This window comes from Oculina patagonica, chromosome 6, assembly GCF_052425735.1.
Source record: "Oculina patagonica isolate OP01 chromosome 6, crgOcupat, whole genome shotgun sequence".
NCBI classification, from domain to species: Eukaryota; Metazoa; Cnidaria; class Anthozoa; order Scleractinia; family Oculinidae; genus Oculina; species Oculina patagonica.
Window position 1 is genome coordinate 7,180,789 of NC_135763.1, and position 22,540 is coordinate 7,203,328.

General features: G+C 39.0%; 2 protein-coding genes across 2 annotated transcripts in view; both read left to right on the forward strand.

The window, feature by feature from the left end:
• LOC144656588 (uncharacterized) overlaps window positions 1–22,540 on the forward strand; it is a 507,005-nt gene that overhangs the window by 401,039 nt on the left and 83,426 nt on the right. The window lies entirely within an intron of this gene.
• Window positions 7,713–22,540, forward strand: part of LOC144658473 (uncharacterized) — a 31,448-nt gene continuing 16,620 nt past the window's right edge. The window contains exons 1-3 of the mRNA XM_078518886.1: window positions 7,713–7,778; window positions 21,705–21,776; window positions 22,102–22,173. The gene's annotated coding sequence lies outside the window, so the exon portion shown is untranslated. The remainder of the gene's footprint in view (window positions 7,779–21,704; window positions 21,777–22,101; window positions 22,174–22,540) is intronic.

Consider the following 22,540-nt stretch of genomic DNA (forward strand, 5'->3'; position numbering starts at 1 on the left):
AAACGTGACTTGTGTTACATAACAAAAATAAAAACGTGACTGTCCGCAACACTAACCTCCGGATTATTCTCCAATCTGAGGAAACTAGAAGTTTTGTAAGTTCGTTACCATTCTTTCTTTACATTTTAATTCTTTAAGGGAATGTCGTGGGGATCCGACTATTTTCTTGGCTTCTTTGCACGCTGACGCCATCGCTGTAGTAAAAGGAAAATAAGTTTACATTTGGTGAAGAACATGAACACATTATGTTACATTTCTTTAATAATCTGGTGGTTGTGATTAGGGCTTTCCACAAGTTGCTCGGCAACTTTTTGGCAACTTTTCATGATTCGAGCAACTTTTTCCCCTTAGAACAACTTTTTTCCTCTCGAGCAACTTGTTGCATTTTGAGCAATTTCCAGACCGAAGATCTCCGAAGGTGTTCCGAGTGTTGTTTAAAGGTAATACGAACGTTTCCGAAGATTTACGAAGTTTGCCGAAGACTTTCGAGGAACATCTGAAGGCGTTTCAACTTTCGGCTCATTCTGCCTTAAAGCGTTACAAAACTCGTCAGCAAACATGACGTCATCGATATCTTCACAATTTTTCTCAGTTAAAGAAATCCTTGTTATTTAACAAATTTGCCCCTTAAGTGTCATGGTCAGAAAAAATCAAAGAAATTTTGGCCACAGCCAAAACTCATACTTTGTCAGTTTGAGGGCCTAGGTATGTAACTGAAAGATATGAAGTTAGTTTTTCGAAATATTCAAATTTACGGCAGAAAACCACGAATAACGGTAATCGTACCGGAAGCTCAAATTTCACTTCTCGACAATCCGAAATTTCACGCTTTTCAGCTTCTTGCTACCCAGACGTTTCAACCGCTGTAAATCTTTCCTTACCTTAGTTGCATAGATTGACTCTTCCTTTATTGAAATATAGTTAGTATTTTTATCTCTGATTATTTCTGAGCCAGCTGAGCCTCGATTAAGTAGACACATTTTTCTCATTTAGGAAAAAGGCTAAAATAATCCAAATTCAGTGAGGAAAAAAAGCTGACCGGTAGTGCTTCAAATCTTCTGATATCTTAGCCAAAGAGAGTCCAGTCGTTGAATTTTAGGTTTATGGTTTCAAAAGTGTAGGATCTAGTAGCAGTTTTTAACAAAGGTCGATCAAAGGTCGACAAAATTACAATTCCGCGGCTTTGAAAAGAACAACTGAAACACGTGACACGAAACATGCAATAGAGTAATTTGTATATTTTTTAGGCAAAGACAACACGGTAAAATTAGCTTTGAAGTTTTATACGTTTGAGACTTTAGAAAAATAGTATTTATCCTAAAGATTGCCTACAATAGAAGAAATACCAAAAATAACAGCACTTGAACTCTCCCTGATGTTCGTCACGCACGAGCGACTTGGAGCGGCGAATGACAAAAATATTTTTCATTGATTCAAAGTAAGTCATATTCTGAAATAAGAAAAATCTATTTTCTTTAAACTTTGCCCACCAATCTGTCTTAACTAAAAAACGAAACAGCTTTCATATTTGCAAATATCGCAAGAAATATTTTTTTAAGAATTACATTCAATTGGACCACGACCGGCCTATTTTTAGCAATGGCGACAACTGAAAATAGGAAAAAACGTCGAGTCACCGCTTCGAAAATTTATGCTCCAATTTTAGGAATTGTCTTAACTCTCCTGGAATAAATTGGACCTTTATCTGTATAAAGCACGCAATTTTGGTTCGTTAAAAAGAAACAAACAATACGGAATATTTTTGATTTAAAGTGTACTTGGCCATCTGACGCCAACGGCTCAAAAAAATTGCACATATTCAACGGGTCATTGCGCAAAAGTCCAACTACTTCCGCATTACATTTGTTTCCATACCAACTAAAAAGAAGTCAAAGAGTATGGAAATGGAAAAATATGTTGTGGTTTAAGCGAGCTTTTAGTGCAACCAGGCGGCAACTTGGCTTATGTTGCGAACATGTTTTGTTTACATTGCAACAGCGGGCAGTTGCTAACGCGAAACCAATTTAGCATAAACAACACAATATTTCGTAAACATTGTAACCTTACAAAACTTTATATCCGCTCACACAATAAAACATCATTTAAAACTCGAAAACCTTAGCAGCTAGCGAGTCAGCAAAAAAAATACTGTCGCCTACCTGCAAGCCGGTGAGACAACAAAATTCATTGTCAGGTCCGCCATGGCCATGTTATTGGATTCCACATTTCTTTCTGGTTTTCGTCAACCATAGTATCCGCAGAAAGTTTCAAACGGTAAACATAACACACATAACATAACATTGAACATACCACTTGATTGTGATAACTGAAACAAATGAAAGAAAGTTGCGGGCAACACATCCCAAGAAATCAATCGATCACAACAGATCGGCTTGAACAGTTGATTGAAAGTTGCGTCACGCAATCTAACCTGAATCCAACTGCCTTATGGGCGAACTGAATAATTATTGTCCAAGAATCGGACTGTCCAAAACATCGGCTCTAAATATTTTTAACAGATGTATATGTCCTCGTGTGCACCATTTTGGTATGTTTATTAGAAACGAAGCTTACGTATTAAGCTGAAAACGTATTTAGCTAAAAGAAAACTCAAACAGTCCTATTCGCGGACGGGTTTTTTCATTCCCCGGTTGGGCGGGTTCGTTAGGGGGGGGGGGGGGGTGTAATAGAGCTCAATTGACCTCATCATCTATTCCTTCTTACGGAGACAGAAGTAGGGTGGAAATTATCAGAAGGATAGAAAAATCCTGCACATTTTCTGGCCACACTAAAAATATAGCCAACGAAAAAGTGAACAAGACATTTTTGCCTAGAAAAATTTTCCACTCAGCCATTAAAGGAAATCTATAAGCTTATACTACCGTAATGTGAGATACGTTTACAAACCTGATCTTGTCGGCCATGTGCACATTTAGCACATCTCTGCTTCTAATGGCTTTTTTATCACCACGGTGAGTGGGATATTAGAAAGGCCCGTGCTGTTTTGAATATTTCCTATGAAAAACTAGAATGGCGATGCTTGGGACTTATATAATTTCGCCTTTCTTTGATGAAGACAACCCAAATACACCTGCTCTTGCAAAAACTAGTTCGTGCTCTAACAGAAATGCCACGAAATTAAATGGTTTGCTATAAGATCATTGAAGTCTCCAAGACGAACGAGCTCGGTTATCCCCTTCGATTGCCGCAACTTCCTCTATACTTTGAAGTGTGAAACAAAAAGCGCAACTCCTCCATTTGTTTTGTAAGTTGATAATGCTTCGCGAGAACAACAACAAAGTATGAATGACAAGTGCGTGGCGGCGTGGATTGTAAAGACTTATTTTTGTTCCACTTTTTATTTCTTTCTTACTTACCTTTATCGTTTACTAGAACAATTTATTATTTTGAAAAAGCGCGTTTTTTTGTATTTGAAAAGCGAGCCTAAAATTTCAAATTTGGAAGCATCCAGATGTAGATGTACAGGAAGTGGTCGAAAACAAGAAATCAAACAAATACGTCGGTCAAAAATATTTACAGCCCATATTTTGGACAGTCCGATTCTTGGACAATAATTATTCAGTTCGCCCATAAGGCAGTTGGATTCAGGTTAGATTGCGTGACGCAACTTTCAATCAACTGTTCAAGCCGATCTGTTGTGATCGCTTGATTTCTTGGGATGTGTTGCCGGCAACTTTCTTTCATTTGTTTAAGTTATCACAATCATGTGGTATGTTCAATGTTATGTTATGTGTGTTATGTTTACCGTTTGAAACTTTCTGCGGATGCTATGGTTGACGAAAACCAGAAAGAAATGTGGAATCCAATAACATGGCCATGGCGGACCTGACAATGAATTTTGTTGTCTCACCGGCTTGCAGGTAGGCGACAGTATTTTTTTTTTGCTGACTCGCTAGCTGCTAAGGTTTTCGAGTTTTAAATGATGTTTTATTGTGTGAGCTGATATAAAGTTTTGTAAGGTTACAATGTTTACGAAATATTGTGTTGTTTATGCTAAATTCTTTTCGCTTGAGCAACTGCCCACTGTTGCAATGTAAACAAAACATGTTCGCAACATAAGCCAAGTTGCCGCCTGGTTGCACTAAAAGCTCGCTTAAACCACAACATATTTTTCCATTTCCATACTCTTTGACTTCTTCTTAGTTGGTATGGAAACAAATGTAATGCGGAAGTAGTTGGACTTTTGCGCAATGATCCGTTGAAAATGTGCCATTTTTTTGAGCCGTTCGCGTCAATGGCCAAGTAGACTTCAAATCAAAAATATTTCGTATTAATAGTTTCTTTTAAACGAATCAAAATTGTGTGCTTTATACAGATAAAGGTCCAATTTATTCCAGGAGAGTTAAGACAATTTCTAAAGTTAGAGCATAAATTTTTGAAGCGGTGACTCGATTTTCACTTGTCGCCATTGCTAAACATAGGCACGCTAAGCGTGCAGGAGTTATTTTTTCAATTTATGGGGTGGCTTGGGGTGAAACTGGGTGATTGTCCTGTTGGGATGGTTTATGCCAAGAGTTGAGCTATTTGTGTATGGCAGCCCACGGAGTCACTTTTTGCACAAAATTTGCTTGCAAACAAAATAATTTTCACGTGCATTTTGATACATCAGAACTGTTTCATTCAATACGTAAATTTTCATCATTTAATTGAAAAAACAAAAACTAATTCAATTATCAAAATGTCACAAAACGGCACGTTCTTATTCTGTTTAAAGCGGTTATTTTGTTGCTAGCTTTCTAGTAACCATTTCCTTTCTTTTGTTTGTTACGGAATACTTTTGGCTTTTTGCCAAACACTGTAACATGATATTGTTGTTTTTCTCACTTTTGTAACATGACACCTTTGTTTTTTTAAAACGAACGTAACACGATACCCTTGTTTTTCTAGAAAAAAGCCACGTCTCCATATAGACATTGAACGAAAAGTACTATAATAAACGAAGTAATAAACGAATCAAATCAAAAACCATTTTCTTCGGGAAAGTTCTTTAAAGCGCACTACACCTGGAGTAATTGTTTCCTGTCAGAACTGTTCAACAAAGATTTTCGTTCATTCACAACGTAAATTCTATTCAACAAACAAGAACTAATTGAGTTATCAAATTGTCACGGAATGGCACGCTCTTAGTCTGTTTTTGCTATCGATCGTAGTTGCTTTTAACAGCAAAGTTAATACTTGTACCGGTTCATTAAATGTTTGAACGAGATGTTTTACAGTTGATTTTTATAGTTTACTTTTGCCGCCCGCTTTGCGAAGTTTGTTGGGAAATTGTAAACTTTGTTATGAAGTTGTCAATTACGTTGCGAGTTTTGCGAATATAATTGCGAACTTCGATACAAAGTTCCTAACTTCGGCCCGACTGAACTTTTCAAGTTTGGTAGAGGAGAAACAAGACATGTTGCTCGAAAGTCAGCGATTTCTGAACTAGATGATTTTAGAACTGGTCAAGGAAGGTTCAAGTAGCTTGAAGTGCAAGACAACGTTTCGCATCAGCGATCACACAAGTGATTTGCCGATAAATAAATTTTATGCATGTAGAAATTTGGTCAAATTTTAACTTTTCTGTATGAAAACACATATTTAACGATTTCTGTAAGGCATAATCTTCACTGTCTTCAATTTCAAGTCTTCTGCTTTTGTAAACCGGATGAAACTGGATGGTTTACCCATATATAAAATTGATTTTAATCGAAGCCGACGCGACGCGACAGGGAAGACTAATTTGTTCGAGACATGTTTACCACTCGCGGAACATAAACGTTTTTGATTTTTATGACATTTGTTTCCAACAGTTTAGCGTAGCAAAGCCCTTTTTGATAACATAATTACAGAAGGTTTTAATAAATTCGGGCCGAAGTTGGGAACTTTGTATCGAAGCTCACAATTTGATTCGCGAACTCGCAACCTATTTGGCAACTTCGTAACAAACTTAATTTCCCAACGAACTTCGCAAAGCGGACGACAAAAGTAACGACAACATTATTCTTCAAATCTACATTGTGCAAATGTTATATGTAATTTTTACTACGGTCAGGAAAGCTAGCCTCTCCAAACGTACGCTCGAATAAGAAGAATAAAAAGTTAGTGTTGGGCCTTTTGCTCACGGCGTGTGCGTTGTAAGTAGGGGAGCGTTACGAAAAACGTTTTTAATCCAGGGTTAATTCACAACTCACCAATTCCGCCTCCTACAAATCTAAAATCTTCGAACGAAATCGCTCACTACAACTGTGTCAGATTGCTTCCCCCTTATAAACTACAATTTGATTGGTTCTGATAGTACCTGAAATCTGATTGGTGTGACAAACAAACATACTTCACTGACCCACTGACTGACTGAATGATTACACGGGAACATCATGCCGACTAAGAGCTATTTTTGAAAAAATAACTCAAAAATAGGCCGGTTGTGGTCTAAATGAATAAAATATTAAAACATATATCTTACGATACTTGCAAATATGAAAGCTGTTTCGTTTTTTAGTTAAGACAGATTTGTGGGCAAAGTTTAAAGAAAATAGATTTTTCTTTTTACAGAATATGGCTTACTTTGAATCAATGAAAAATATTTTTGTCATTCGCCGCTCCAAGTCGCTCGTGCGTGACGAACATCAGGGAGAGTTCAAGTGCTGTTATTTTTGGTATTTCTTCTATTGTAGGCAATCTTTAGGATAAATACTATTTTTCTAAAGTCTCAAACGTATAAAACTTCAAAGCTAATTTTACCGTGTTGTCTTTGCCTAAAAAATATACAAATTACTCTATTGCATGTTTCGTGTCACGTGTTTCAGTTGTTCTTTTCAAAGCCGCGGAATTGTAATTTTGTCGACCTTTGATCGACCTTTGTTAAAAACTGCTACTAGATCCTACACTTTTGAAACCATAAACCTAAAATTCAACGACTGGACTCTCTTTGGCTAAGATATCAGAAGATTTGAAGCACTACCGGTCAGCTTTTTTCCTCACTGAATTTGGATTATGTTAGCCTTTTTCCTAAATGAGAAAAATGTGTCTACTTAATCGAGGCTCAGCTGGCTCAGAAATAATCAGAGATAAAAATACTCACTATATTTCAATAAAGGAAGAGTCAATCTATGCAACTAAGGTAAGGAAAGATTTACAGCGGTTGAAACGTCTGGGTAGCAAGAAGCTGAAGAGCGTGAAATTTCGGATTGTCGAGAAGTGAAATTTGAGCTTCCGGTACGATTACCGTTATTCGTGGTTTTCTGCCGTAAATTTGAATATTTCGAAAAACTAACTTCATATCTTTCAGTTACATACCTAGGCCTACAAATTGACAAAGTATGAGTTTTTGCACTGTGGCCAAAATTTCTTTGATTTCTTTGATTTTTTCTGACCATGACACTTAATATGTTATCTAGATACTTGTTTTGCTGTAAAATTGCATTAAACTGCTTAGAAATCTTACCCTCGAAGGGAAATTAGCATGTATTTAGAGAAACTCTCTTGATTAGAAGCAGCGTTTTGGATTTTTTGGAGCAACTTTCGAGCAACTATTATTTTCAGAAGCAACTTTTATGGATTTTTGAAGCAACTTTTGAGCAACTTTTTGAGAAATTACGGGCAACTTTTTGGGAAATCTCGAGCAACTTGTGGAAAGCCCTAGTTGTGATAGATATGAAACTCGTTTTTTTTTCTTAATAATTACTTTACTTTGGTTTTTACAGGGATGTTAGCCACAATAAAATAGAAGTGCTGCCAGAAGGAATATTCCAAAGCTTGCAACAGCTAGAATATTTGTAAGTACATACATGTGGCAAGTATTTCAAGTTGAAGATTCAAGGAAAAATGTCTTCAGAACTACATCTAAAAATTGTCACAGTAAATTTGTTATCGATGGATACTTTCCCTTGCAAGTGGCAGGTTATTTATGTTCCCCTTAATCTTAAATTTCTTAATGGAGAGTGATTCTCCAATCTTGTACGTAGTTTAGCGCTTTTCCTGTTTTTATTCTTTTGGGCACTACTCCAAAATTTACAGTTACTGCTCCCGATTATAACATTATACCAACCTTGGGCGGCCCTTACTTGATAACTTTTACATAGTGTGCACGGGGTAACCTATCAAAAGGTGTCGCAACCAGAGATTACAGATATTGCGGAATTAGGGCTAGAAAGGTTATTTTTACGGCAGACTACCGTATTGTTTCGTAAGTAACGACACTTGCTAATGTTGTGATGTTGGTCCACAACATAAATAAAACGGTAATTACATTTGTAACGATGATTACAAATGAATTAAAACAAAACAACACACAGTGAGGGGCGACAAAAATAAAGAAAAACAAGTAATACAGCGAAACATGGCTTACCAATTGCTGGAAGGAAACAAGGTCGGGGGAACTGACTGGAAACTTGACACGAAGTGAGAGAGAAAAAGGCCGCACGAATATAAAGAGCAAATTAGTATACGGCCGGCGAAAAATATAGGCATGCAGAATAAACATACAAATTATATAAAGCAAATATTACAATTTGGTAAAGTGGCGCAGCAGAGACTGTCACTCGCGAATTGGCCTGCTTAGCCACTCGCGTAGGTGCAGATAAAACAAACTGGACGCTACACCATCGTCTCTCGTAAACGGAAGGATGCCAACTACGAAAGTGACGAAATTATAACAAATACGAACAAATAAATGAAAGCAAATCACGAAAAGCCACAACAGTAACTTTTGGATTAAACAGCGTTTTTATGTCCTACTTTGGAGGGGTTGTTACAAAAAACTAGCATATTAGCCCTTAAATCTTCCCTTCTCGGGCTAATATTTGTTTTAAGGTTATTAACTTTCCGCGGGGCAACTATCAGCCGATAGTTCCTCGACAGAAACACTCTATTGTTTAAACAGAACATACCGTAATGATTTGATTTAGCGCCCTCCTTCCAGTAAGCGCCCCCTTCGAATGTATTTTTGTCAATAAGCGCCCCTATTCCAATAAGCGCCCCCATTCTAATAAGCGCCTCCATTCTTATAGGCGCCCATATTCTAATAAGTGCCTCCATAAATCTTTGGGAGTTAAACGTCGAATTTCTTCTACTCTTTGAGCGATGTACTGCTTCTATACTCTTTCATTTTTGATCCAGCAAAGAGCGGTTGTAGAATCACTCCAGAGAACGGTAGGGTATTCAGCTCCAACAGACTTTAACTTGTTAACAAGACGGGCCAAAATTAATGCTCCTAGTAACTCCAATCGAGGAATTGTCTGCCTTTTGATAGGAGAAACTCTCGATTTTGAAGCGACCAATTTAACTTCGACTCGACCATCGCTGTACGTGTTTCGAATGTAAACCACCGCGGCGTAGGCGCGTTCTGAAGCATCACTGAAGCCATGTATCTGAATGGTTACTGGTTGTCGCGAGAAATAGCATCGAGGAATACGATAGCTGTCAATGAACTTCAGATCTTGGAGAAACGATTTCCATCGGTTAAGCAAAGTTCCTTGTAATTCGTCGTCCCAATTTGTTTTGTTGATACAAAGTTCTTGAAACAAGATCTTCATCTCTATTGTTAGAGGCGTCAAAAAGCCCATGGGGTCGAAGATCTTGGCCGTAACCTTGAGAACAGATCGCTTGGTGAGAGGAAGTCAACTCGCAAATGAGCAAAGGTCGGAAAAACTGAAGAACATTTCGTCAGTGAGAGTGTTCCAGTTCATTCCTAGAATTTTAATCACTGTATCCTCGTTGTCAGGAGTCGCTGAGTCACAACCAACACTCGATTTAGCGAATGATTCGTAATCTTCTTTGTTGACATTCATGACTTCCTGTTGTGTGTTTGTTGATCCTGGTGAACTTTCAAATTTCGCAATTTCCATTTGTAATTTTCTCGAATTGGATCGCCACTTTCTGAGATTGAATCCTCCACTTGACATAACTTTCTTGCATCTCTTGTAAACAGCGAGACCTCTTTCCTCGTCTGACTCCCCCGTTAACAGGTCGTCCACGTACAGAGATTGTTCCAATAATTCAGCAATTTCGGGGTCACTTTGTTTGTTGAGCTGCAAGTGATGCAAGATTGTCGCACCCAAAATAGCAGGCGAGGGGCGTAACCCAAACACCAGCCGTGTGAACTTGTATTGTACAATCTGCGACTTATCGGAAGTTGGGTTTCCAAACCATAAAAATCGAAGAAAGTCTCGATGATCCTCTTGAATTCCCACCATAAGGAAGGCCTTTTCAATGTCAGCTGTGATACCGACAGGGTTTTTCCGAAAGTTCGCTAGCATATTGAAAACATGTGGAATGTGATTTGGCCCAGTTTCAAGGCAATCGTTGAGTGACTTCTCTTGTTTACCAGATTTCGCAGATCCATCGTACACAATTCGAACCTTCGTAGTTTCACGATCCTTTCTTACGACTGCATGATGAGGCAAATAATGACTTTGCGCAGCGTTTTTCTCGTTTGAATCTTCGTTCGGCACTTTCTCGATTATCCCCTTGGACAACTGGTCTTGAATGATTTTGTCATATTCTGCTAATAACTCCGGGTCTTTGCGCAGCTTGTGATGTAAAGATCTTAGTCGAGATTCGCACAACAGATAGTTGTCGGAGGATAGCGGCAAACAATCTTCTTTCCACGGTAATTTGACTTCGTATCGGTCTCCGCTCCATGCAACATCGATTTTGAATGATTCGTCGGTTTCGGTTTCGGGTTGAGCCAAATCCTTAATGCCAATTGCTTCAGTCTCCCAAAAGTCCTTTAGAGTGTTCGTGAGAACGTCGTCTTCGTTTCGGGCAAATAGAGCGTCATGGCCTTCGATTATTAAATTTGAATGCGAAACATAACTTCGATCGAGTGTTCCATTGACTGGACCGGACAGCAGCCAACCGAGTTTGCTTTTTACAGCAATAGGACCTTCGTCTCCTCGTCTTGTCTCCCCCGTTACAAAATCCCAGTAATAATCGCAGCCGATCAGCATATCAATCGAACCTTCGGCATCATACGGCTCATCCGCTAGCTCCAATCCATCCAAATGCGGGTAGTTTACTGAGACCTTTCCAGGTAGAGGCGAACAAATAACGGGGAATGTCAGAGCAGAAATGTTAATGGCATCATCGCTTCCTGAAGACTTTCGTATTTGTAAATTCACCACATCGCAATTCTGCTTCTTGTACCTTGCTTCTCCAAATGTGTTAAGGTTGAGCTTTTCCTTTTGTAGAGGCTTCAGTTGTAACCTTGATCGCAGATTATCTGTAATGTACGACCGCTGGCTGCCATTGTCGAATAATACACGGATTGTGGTCGATTTTGTTCCCTCGTCGTTTGTGGCGATCGCAGTGGCCGTTTGCAACAAAACACTTCCCTTGTTACTGGACGTCGAAGTTGTTAACTGAGTTGTTGGGGTTTCTGCATTAGCCGTGTTGACTCGTGTGGCGTTGCCATAATTTTGAACTTGTGTCTCCGGTTCGCTTTGAGGCGAATTTTCCTTGGGAGTTGGTGGCTGAGAATTCAGTGGTTCACCGGGTGATTGTGCTTGACAAATCGATTGATGATGCCTTCGCTTGCAATTTCTACAACTCTTGTCGCACTGATCAACTAAATGTCCCTTCTTCAAACACATAAAACACCTTTTGTAGCGTCTAAGAATGTCTCTTCTGGCGTTGATATCTGTTACCTTGTTGCAAGAAGCTGAGAAATGTCTTTCAGTGCAGTAAACACATTTGGGAACAGTCGATTCTGGCTTTGAAGTGGCACCAAAAAAGGCTCCAGCTATCGGCAACGGAGGTTTGGGGGGCGGTGGACGCTTAACTTGCTCGGTCGCGGACTTTATCTTCTCGCTAATCTCTCTCGCTTCAATTTCACTTTGTATAAGATCAAGCAAGGACTCGATTTCCCAAACGTCTTGAGACGTATTTCTCGCCACTTGTACGCGAATTTCGGCAGGAAGTTTCGCCATAATGATTGGAATAAGTAAGCTGCCATACTGATCCGACTTGACTCCCAGAGCTTCAAGTCCCCTGATGTTTACGCTTATTTTGTCGTACAGAAAACGAAGTTGGCCTGGTTTATCCACCGTACAGATGTTCAGTTTAAGAAGCTCTTCCATATGAGCGGAAATAAGCTGTTGCGGTTTGCCGAATCTCTTTTTCAAGATGTCCACTGCTGACTCGTAGTTTTCCTCTGTTACTGGCAAACCTTCAATCGCGCGTGATGCACTACCTTCTAATAACGAAACAAGATAACTAAACTTGACGACGTTTGTCAACCCAGGATTAGAATGAACTGCACTTTCGAACGTGTCCCAGAAGGTGCGGAATTGTGTAACATCTCCTTTAAACCTACGAAGTGTCAGTTTTGGCAATTTTGTTCGAGCCACTTTTGGAGTTTCTGTTCCAGTTCCCGAGTTTTGCTGCTGTAGTGGTGGACTTGCTGAATACGATCCAGGTGGTGGAGGAGGAATGTAAACATCGTCCGTTCCTTGAGATCCTTGAGATCCTTGAGCGAGGTTAGAGGGTTCACTTGAACTAAGCGGGTTAATGGGCGTTGTTCCTTGTGAAATAGCTTCGATCGCATCCATTACGCGCATTTTTAAATCTTCAGCGTATTCGATTTCCTCTTCGATATCCTCTACCTTGCATACCGCAATGATTTTCTCGTCGAATTGATGAATTAATTCTAATTTTTCCTTTAGAATCCTTTCGATTCGCGCCAATTGATTCCTTGCCTGTTGATCGAGTGGATTTTCACCATGTAATATAGTGTCGGCTTTTCCGATGAGCTTTGTAACAACTCCCTTGTTACCCGCACGCGTCGCTCGCAGTCTTGGAAGTGGATCCTCCTTTGGAAGTTGATCTTCATTCGGCTCAGTTTGATCCCCTTCTGTCGATGTCATGTTTTCCCCAATGTCGTGAATCAGTGCCCCACGTTGGGCGCCATGTTTTGAAGACGCACTGAATTCACGCTTGTTGCTCGATTAAACCATTTATTCCAACTGAAATTGAATCTTCAGAAACTTAATATACAAAACAATTTTAAAACCGGAAAATCAGGTTGTCAATCCACAGGCATCAATCAAGTTGTGTCTGTACAAACAAAACCGCAAACGTGACTTGTGTTACATAACAAAAATAAAAACGTGACTGTCCGCAACACTAACCTCCGGATTATTCTCCAATCTGAGGAAACTAGAAGTTTTGTAAGTTCGTTACCATTCTTTCTTTACATTTTAATTCTTTAAGGGAATGTCGTGGGGATCCGACTATTTTCTTGGCTTCTTTGCACGCTGACGCCATCGCTGTAGTAAAAGGAAAATAAGTTTACATTTGGTGAAGAACATGAACACATTATGTTACATTTCTTTAATAATCTGGTGGTTGTGATTAGGGCTTTCCACAAGTTGCTCGGCAACTTTTTGGCAACTTTTCATGATTCGAGCAACTTTTTCCCCTTAGAACAACTTTTTTCCTCTCGAGCAACTTGTTGCATTTTGAGCAATTTCCAGACCGAAGATCTCCGAAGGTGTTCCGAGTGTTGTTTAAAGGTAATACGAACGTTTCCGAAGATTTACGAAGTTTGCCGAAGACTTTCGAGGAACATCTGAAGGCGTTTCAACTTTCGGTTCATTCTGCATTAAAGCGTTACAAAACTCGTCAGCAAACATGACGTCATCGATATCTTCACAATTTTTCTCAGTTAAAGAAATCCTTGTTATTTAACAAATTTGCCCCTTAATATGTTATCTAGATACTTGTTTTGCTGTAAAATTGCATTTAACTGCTTAGAAATCTTACCCTCGAAGGGAAATTAGCATATATTTAGAGAAACTCTCTTGATTAGAAGCAGCGTTTTGGATTTTTTGGAGCAACTTTCGAGCAACTATTATTTTCAGAAGCAACTTTTATGGATTTTTGAAGCAACTTTTGAGCAACTTTTTGAGAAATTACGGGCAACTTTTTGGGAAATCTCGAGCAACTTGTGGAAAGCCCTAGTTGTGATAGATATGAAACTCGTTTTTTTTTCTTAATAATTACTTTACTTTGGTTTTTACAGGGATGTTAGCCACAATAAAATAGAAGTGCTGCCAGAAGGAATATTCCAAAGCTTCCAATGGCTAGATTATTTGTAAGTACATACATGTGGCAAGTATTTCAAGTTGAAGATTCAAGGAAAAATGTCTTCAGAACTACATCTAAAAACTGTCACAGTAAATTTGTTATCGATGGATACTTTCCCTTGCAAGTGGCAGGTTATTTATGTTCCCCTTAATCTTAAATTTCTTAATGGAGAGTGATTCTCCAATCTTGTACGTAGTTTAGCGCTTTTCCTGTTTTTATTCTTTTGGGCACTACTCCAAAATTTACAGTTACTGCTCCCGATTATAACATTATACCAACCTTGGGCGGCCCTTACTTGATAACTTTTACATAGTGTGCACGGGGTAACCTATCAAAAGGTGTCGCAACCAGAGATTACAGATATTGCGGAATTAGGGCTAGAAAGGTTATTTTTACGGCAGACTACCGTATTGTTTCGTAAGTAACGACACTTGCTAATGTTGTGATGTTGGTCCACAACATAAATAAAACGGTAATTACATTTGTAACGATGATTACAAATGAATTAAAACAAAACAACACACAGTGAGGGGCGACAAAAATAAAGAAAAACAAGTAATACAGCGAAACATGGCTTACCAATTGCTGGAAGGAAACAAGGTCGGGGGAACTGACTGGAAACTTGACACGAAGTGAGAGAGAAAAAGGCCGCACGAATATAAAGAGTAAATTAGTATACGGCCGGCGAAAAATATAGGCATGCAGAATAAACATACAAATTATATAAAGCAAATATTACAATTTGGTAAAGTGGCGCAGCAGAGACTGTCACTCGCGAATTGGCCTGCTTAGCCACTCGCGTAGGTGCAGATAAAACAAACTGGACGCTACACCATCGTCTCTCGTAAACGGAAGGATGCCAACTACGAAAGTGGCGAAATTATAACAAATACGAACAAATAAATGAAAGCAAATCACGAAAAGCCACAACAGTAACTTTTGGATTAAACAGCGTTTTTATGTCCTACTTTGGAGGGGTTGTTACAAAAAACTAGCATATTAGCCCTTAAATCTTCCCTTCTCGGGCTAATATTTGTTTTAAGGTTATTAACTTTCCGCGGGGCAACTATCAGCCGATAGTTCCTCGACAGAAACACTCTATTGTTTAAACAGAACATACCGTAATGATTTGATTTAGCGCCCTCCTTCCAGTAAGCGCCCCCTTCGAATGTATTTTTGTCAATAAGCGCCCCTATTCCAATAAGCGCCCCCATTCTTATAGGCGCCCATATTCTAATAAGCGCCCCCTATTGTGGAGAATAGGGCTTTCCACAAGTTGCTCAAGATTTCCGAAAAAGTTGCTCTAAATTTCTCAAAAAGTTGCTCAAAAGTTGCTCCAAAAATCCAAAAAAGTTGCTTCTGATTGATATAAGTTGATCAAAAGTTGCCCCAAAAAAATCCAAAACGCCGCTTCTAATAAAAAATTCTATAAATATATGCTAATTTTCTTTTGAGGGTTACGGTAACGTAACATTTCTTAGCATTTTTATGCAATATTACAGCAAATAACAAGGATTTCTTTAACTGAGAAAAATCGTGAGATATGGATGACGTCATGTTTGATGACGAGTTTTGTAATGTTTTAATGCAGAATGAGCCAAAAGTTGTAACGTCTTCAGATGTTCCTCGAAAATCTTCGGCAAACCTCGTATAAATCTTCGGAAACGTTCGTATAGTCTTTGAACGACACTTGGATAATCTTTGGATATCTTCTGTCTGGAAATTGCTCAAAATGCAACAAGTTGCTCGAGAGGAAAAAAGTTGCTCGAAGAGGAAAAAGTTGCTCGAAATATGAAAAACTGCCAAAAAGTTGCCGAGCAACTTGTGAAAAGCCCTAGTGGAGAACTGCCCCTTCTGAATTCATCGACGACGAATAGATTAACTCATGAACATTCACCATACCGCACATGAATATATTTACTGCTAAAATTAACAATTCTTTTAAAAGTAACTGAACTTTCAACAAATTGTTACTGTTACAGTTTTGTTTTAAACATTTGGTTGTTTCTCAAAAAGTTAAAAAAGCGCCCTGTCCGGAATAAGTGCCCTATCTCGAATAAGCGCCCTCTCTTTATGTGCCAAAAGTAAATAAGGGCCCCGGGCGCTAAATCGAATCATTACGGTAGGTAAAAACTATAGATTCCCGGTACCCCAGATGTGCGCATTGATTGTTGAGTATCGCTGAACGACTTCGCCTCCATTCTCATTTTTTGTTGTTTTAATGATCCTCGATACGGCGTTACCTTAATGGATCATCCCTTTATCCACATATCTATCTCCCATACCTTATTTCATACTCGTACCCATACCAGAGATTGAAACGTGTAACGCGCGTTCACAGCGTTTGAATATTCAGCTTTGCCAAGTACCATATTTGGAAACACGAAGAGTTTGTTCGTGAATACTTTATACACGTAATGACACACGCAACAAAATTTTCGGTTTTGCGTATATTAAGTTACTAGAATCCGATCTTAGCGCCGTAACTTTCTTTTAGAAACTAAAGAAATTCATTAAGTGTAGCAAAGTAAAGTTCTCCAGACTACTTTTAACGACGATGAAACAGGAGAATTTAACCAAATTTAACTTTACTCAACGAAGCTTGTTCAAAAACAAGATTACGTCATTGAGCATGAGATAGTGCGAGCTGTGAATTTAATCCAAATATTGCAATTTTGATTGGTTAATGTTTTCTCGCGATTTTCTAAATATAGTACTTACTGGAAACGAATATGCAAACGCTTGTAAAATGCGAATCATAGGGAGTTATACGTTTCAACCCTTATGGGTTTCTGCCCATACCTCATCCCCAACCAAAACACTCTGCCACAATGCTGAAACATCTTTTATTTTGCTTAGCCTAACCACAGCCTCTACATTTCACAGAAAGACATAAATGAAGATTACCAAATTACATTTTGGCTCGTCACAAATACTGAAGCGAGAACGCCTGAGTGAAGTGTATTGAAGAGTTTTGTTCTTGGTAAACTGCGCTTAGGTGCAAAGCAAGGCAAGCTAAAATATCTCTGATACCACCCGGCGTCATCACTTTGTCTAACTCGTGTACTGTTTAACCGTTGCCGAGGTCCCCCAGCCAACATGGGCCATAATCGATTCTAATGGTATAACAGCGAGAAGAAGAGAATTAGCGTAGCCACTGCGTATGCTATGCAGAGTCATCCGCCGGTTGCTTAAAGTCCCAGGGAGTTGTTTGGTATAAGAAGACAGACGGGCCAAACGCGAATTTGCATGTTTTCTAGCTCTTCAGACATATGAAAACAAAGTACTTAAGTCGCACTGAATTTTAGAAGAATTATCAAAACTCAATGACATGCGACTGTAAAAGTAAAGCTACAGAAAAAGGCCTCCTGAGAGAAAAAACAAAATCTTCACGTGCAAAAATACAAACTTGTCTATTTCTTCTAGGCCAATAAGAAAAATTCAAGTGAATACACAGACCAACTTTCGGTCTTGTGGCGTGCACTTCTGTGCTTTTTTCCGACAACGTTTCTGGAATTAGCTGTAAAACACAAAAAGGACCAATTGATGTTTATGGCGGGAAAACGTAGGCGTTTATGATAACACCATCACATGACGACCAATCCTGGTTAAAAACGTTTACACCAGCCGATTTTGGGGTGGGAAAAGGTGAAAAGTGGGTTGAACAAGCACCTGCGAGGTCGTGCTGGGCATTCGAGTTCAATGCCATAAGATCTTAAGTATGCCCGGTCAATCCACCGAAAATAAATTGATCACATACAATGTCCCAGCAACGTGGAATTAAAGGTCAAATGAACAGAAATTTCGATTTTTTTTTTATGTTTTGCCCATGTGTTTATTAAGAGCCAAATAAACATATATCGAAGCTTCAAAGTAATCGGACATTGCATTGCAGAGATATTGCAAGTTGAAAAATGCTTTTTTTTAGGTCTTCATAATCGTAGACTGCTCGGAAAAATTGTCGGAAAATTTTCGGAAATAAAAACTTGTGACGTTATAATTGGTGTTTTTGAAGACCACCGCAGACCGATTCCGCAGACCGCACCTTATATATTAAATAAATGTGTTTGGTGACATTTCAAGCAGTTATTTTGTTCTGTTTGGCCGTTTTTCAGTTGATTGTTTGTTGGTTGTTGTTCAGAGACGTGCATTTCTTTAAATAAAATAGCTGAAGCTCAAAAAATAGCTTAAAGTTTTGTTTGCTGTCGTTTTGCATATCATGTGAGACAAAAGGTAGAATGCACGCTGGTATGAAAACAAATCAGGAATCTCTATTGTCCTTTCTCATTAGCATTTAACGTTAATGAGCAGAATTATCTGCACGTGCGTAACTCTGCACGTGCATTTTCAATCTCGGTACATGTCAAAGCCGTTCTCTGTCGAACAACAACGTGAAATGACGAAATTCTGCGTATTTTTGACAACGTCAGCCACTAAGACTACTTTTTGGTTTTTCTATTTGGGGTTGAACGCTCTCTTTAAATATTCAGCGGGAGTTAGTTCTTAAAAGGGATAAATAAGCAGAATATGTCTGGAAAGTTGCAAGATTCTCAGGAAAAATATAAATTCATTTTCCACCAGACGTTGTCGTTGACGTTGCTGTCGTGGTTGCTTGAGCTCTCTATTGTCTTGAACTTTGACAAGCAGTGCCGTCTGCGGAATCGGTCTGCGGTCGTCTTCAAAAACACTAATTATGACGTCAAAAACTCTTTCCATTCCTTCCATTTCAGTGCGCAGTCATTCAAAAACGTTTTCGTGAAGCCTTTGAAAATCTTCGTATTTTTTGCTGTAATTTGTGCTTTGAGGCTCAGAAAGCAACATTTTTTCTTTAATTCACTTAATAATGGATAGTTTTAGTGTTTGGTTGCAATTGGTTAAAATGGCATTTTGAAATTTCTGTTCATTTGACCTTTAACGTGGCAACATCAGACAAACAGCGGGAAGATTCATCGGCTTGGTTAAAACCAACGTAAAACATTGAGAAAGCCAGGTTCTTGCCTGTAACATCATGAAAGATGCTGCGAGCTACTTCATTGAGTTTTAAGGACCTGGGCCCGCGACCATGCCAAGCATTCAGAGTTGCTTGATTATCGACTTGCGTGTCCATTGTTCAGTCCCTGACACTGGATGAAAAAGACTCCAACTTTTACGTTACTGTGTTCGTTCACCAGACTGTCGTCCCAGTAGTCGTCCAGACTGCGATCAGCTGGATGTTGGTGGAAGACTACGTACCGATGTCCAACGAAAAGCAGAGGCATCACTTGACAAAGATACGGAAAAATGACGTTCCTGGATCCAAAGAATGGCCGGTATTGCCAGTCGTCAAGAAAACGCCAAAACCCTATTTCATTTCTTAAGGAAGGTGTTAGGATTATTTCACTACCCCACAGCTGACACTCGCTTCCCTGATATAAAATTTTGCGCCAGGGAATGCCAAACAAAAAAATACGCACTTCCCTATTAATTTCTGGATCGACGTGAGAGGAATGGTAGACTCTCTGGACAGAATGGACTCGCGAAGCTCAGCAAACTGGACTCTCTTTTCTTCCAGCATCACAAACGCGAGACTTCTCGCATCAATGACCATTCCTAGGAAAGTTAACCGCATCGAGGCTGACAAAACACATTTATTCAATCCCAGAAAGTAACCCAAGTTGATTAATACTTTGCAGACTACAAACAGAGCTGCTAATGCTGACTGGCGGGTGAATCCAGGGCTCCTCAATTCCATAGGTCGAGACGAAATACCCCCTCGGGTGAAAATCTCATTTACTGGCCTGTCATCAATGTACATGGTTCCCGTAATCCCCTAATTCCTAAAATAGTTAGTGGAGCCCAAGCTCACCGTCCGATAGACGAAAGGAGAGTTTTTCCAGCCAAAAAGAAAGGTGGTTGACACCAAGTACTAGCCCTTCCATTCCATACCAAAAAACTGTTTTGAATCAGTAGGAATTAAAATATGATCATATCCTGATTTGTCGTCTATTTTAGAAAAATGGCAGTTCTGGTAGGCGAAACAAGGGACTAAAACAAGAGTCACCAGGAACAAATGGTGTATTTTTCATCCAGAGGTTGTAGAATCTTGCATTGACGCATTACATAGTCTTGTAAGGCTTAACTGTTAGGGAAAAAGAAGCCAAACCGAAGGAAACAGCTTATCCACATCATGTACCGTACCGGTAGATTAACACTGTAGAAAGGACTGGGTAATAAAATCTTCAAATTGCTCATACACTTGAAAATTCTAAAACAAAACCTTACGAGTGGCACTAGGGAATCATACTTGACTGAAAAAAAGCCACATGGATGGGAAAAAATACAAACGATAGAGCGTGCCAATGCCCAACAAGTAAAACCTATACCGGCGCTAAAAGAGAAAAACTTGCCGAAGAAATGTTACCTCTAAACTCTTTTTCCCTGGAGGCCCATGGGTTTCTTTGACGACGTTTAAGCTGAGTTCGAAGTGGTTGTAAGCGTCGGCGGCTGCGACGCTGAAGACGGAGCCGTAACAGTAGTGGGTAGCATGGAAGCGGAAGAAGAAACCGGAACCGTTCAAGAGCCCGAAACCGAAATAAGGTTGGAAACTGGAGCTTGTGTCAGTGAACACAGCTGTGAAACGGCAATAATTCAGGCTTCCTGTCGAAAGTCAACGCTGGTCAGGGGCGGTATGCTGAAGGACCACGCCTCGCCTTTTCATGGCCAACGTACGCAACAACTGGCAATTCAAAATAATTCGATAAGCTTTATATAACGTCAATGACGTCACTAGGGATGCTAATGAACTACCAATAGCAACAAATTGACAAGTATTAACGGTATACATAAATGTTCGCGGTTACAGTGCACCCCTATTAAACAGCTACGTACCAGCTAATATTCCTAAGGACATAAATGGTCTCGAATATTAGCGTGTCCACGACATCACTTACTCGGGACCTCAATAGACCTTATCACGATTTTCGACGTCATCTTGACGAGTAGGCAAAGCGGGTAGAAATTTAAGTGTTTGTATGGGAATCTGATGGCAAATATCTTTTACAAAAATTGAATTTTGGACAGCTTATGAATTGTAAAGTTAAGATACTAGGCTAAAGTTTTTATTTGCCGAGTTTGAAGGATGTTGCTGGGCTAGAAAGCGTTCAGTTAAGTTTTTAACTTTTCCATACATTTGTCTGTACTTTTTTCCGCATGATTGACGCGGTTCGCGGGAAAAATTATAGACAAATGTAAGGGAAATTAAAAACGTGACTGAACGCTTTCTATCCCAGCTTCATATTTCAATTTCGGCGAATAAAATCTTTTGCTTAATATCTAACTTTACGATTCATGAGTTGTCCAAATTTTTGCAAAATATATTTTCCGGCAGATTCCCAAACAAACACTGCAGTTTCTACCTACTCGTCAAGAAAACCGTGATAAGGCCTATTGTGGAAGGCCTTACCTAAATAATGAGAGGCACGTGATTTTAAAGCTACCTCTTATAAAAAAAAAAATTAAAAGTTTGGGAGACTTTCAGTTCATTTCGGCTATAACTAATTTCTTGATGATAGTTTGTAAGACTGGTGTTGACTAGTTTGCTTTCTTGATGCACGGAACTTGAAATATTTATCCCTTAGAAATGTGGCAGACAATAAAATCAAGAGCATCGAAGATGGGCATTTTTCCAATCTGAAGTACCTTCGATATCTGTAAGTACCTATTCACTAGAGGATAGAATTGTTAAGCTGCTGCTGCAGCTGCTACTACTACTAATCGGACTAAGTCACCTGCGTGGAAATGTTTATAATAAATTTACTGCAAGTAAACTTCAAAGAATGTTACATAGAATGAACTACGATGATAAGTGTCAGAAAAATGTGTATTTGTTATTTTTAGTATCTGCCCTTGAGGGGTGTCCATTCTACTCACTTGATCTAATACAACCCATAAATGGCATTACATGCACGATCCATACAATCCGTTAGATCATTTTTTCGGATTGATATATCTTTTGGTGATTTTTTTTTTTTTTAGATTTTTACAAAATAACAAGATAATCCATTTACCAAGTAAGGCGTTTAGCAGCCACACACACCTTAAATATCTGTAAGTATGGAAGTTCGACACCATTGACCTTGTTACGACAAATAACGATGATTTTAACCCCTTGCCTACCAAGGACGTATATTTGGACGTATAAATTCATATCCCAAGTCCCCAACGTGATACAAGGTGGAGGGGAAGAGGGTATATGAAACCCCCTAAGGATTTCTTCTATTAAGGCGTAGCGAAATAACTTTTCACCGCGTAGAAAGCCTTTAGCTTAGCTGTGACGTCATATGACGTCACTAGATTCGCCAACTTGGATTTGACCAATTTTTTAGAAAGTCACAAAGTAATGGAAATTGATACAAAATTAAGTCAAAATGCTTGTGGAATATAAAACTACGCAAATCTTACAATTTTGTTGTAA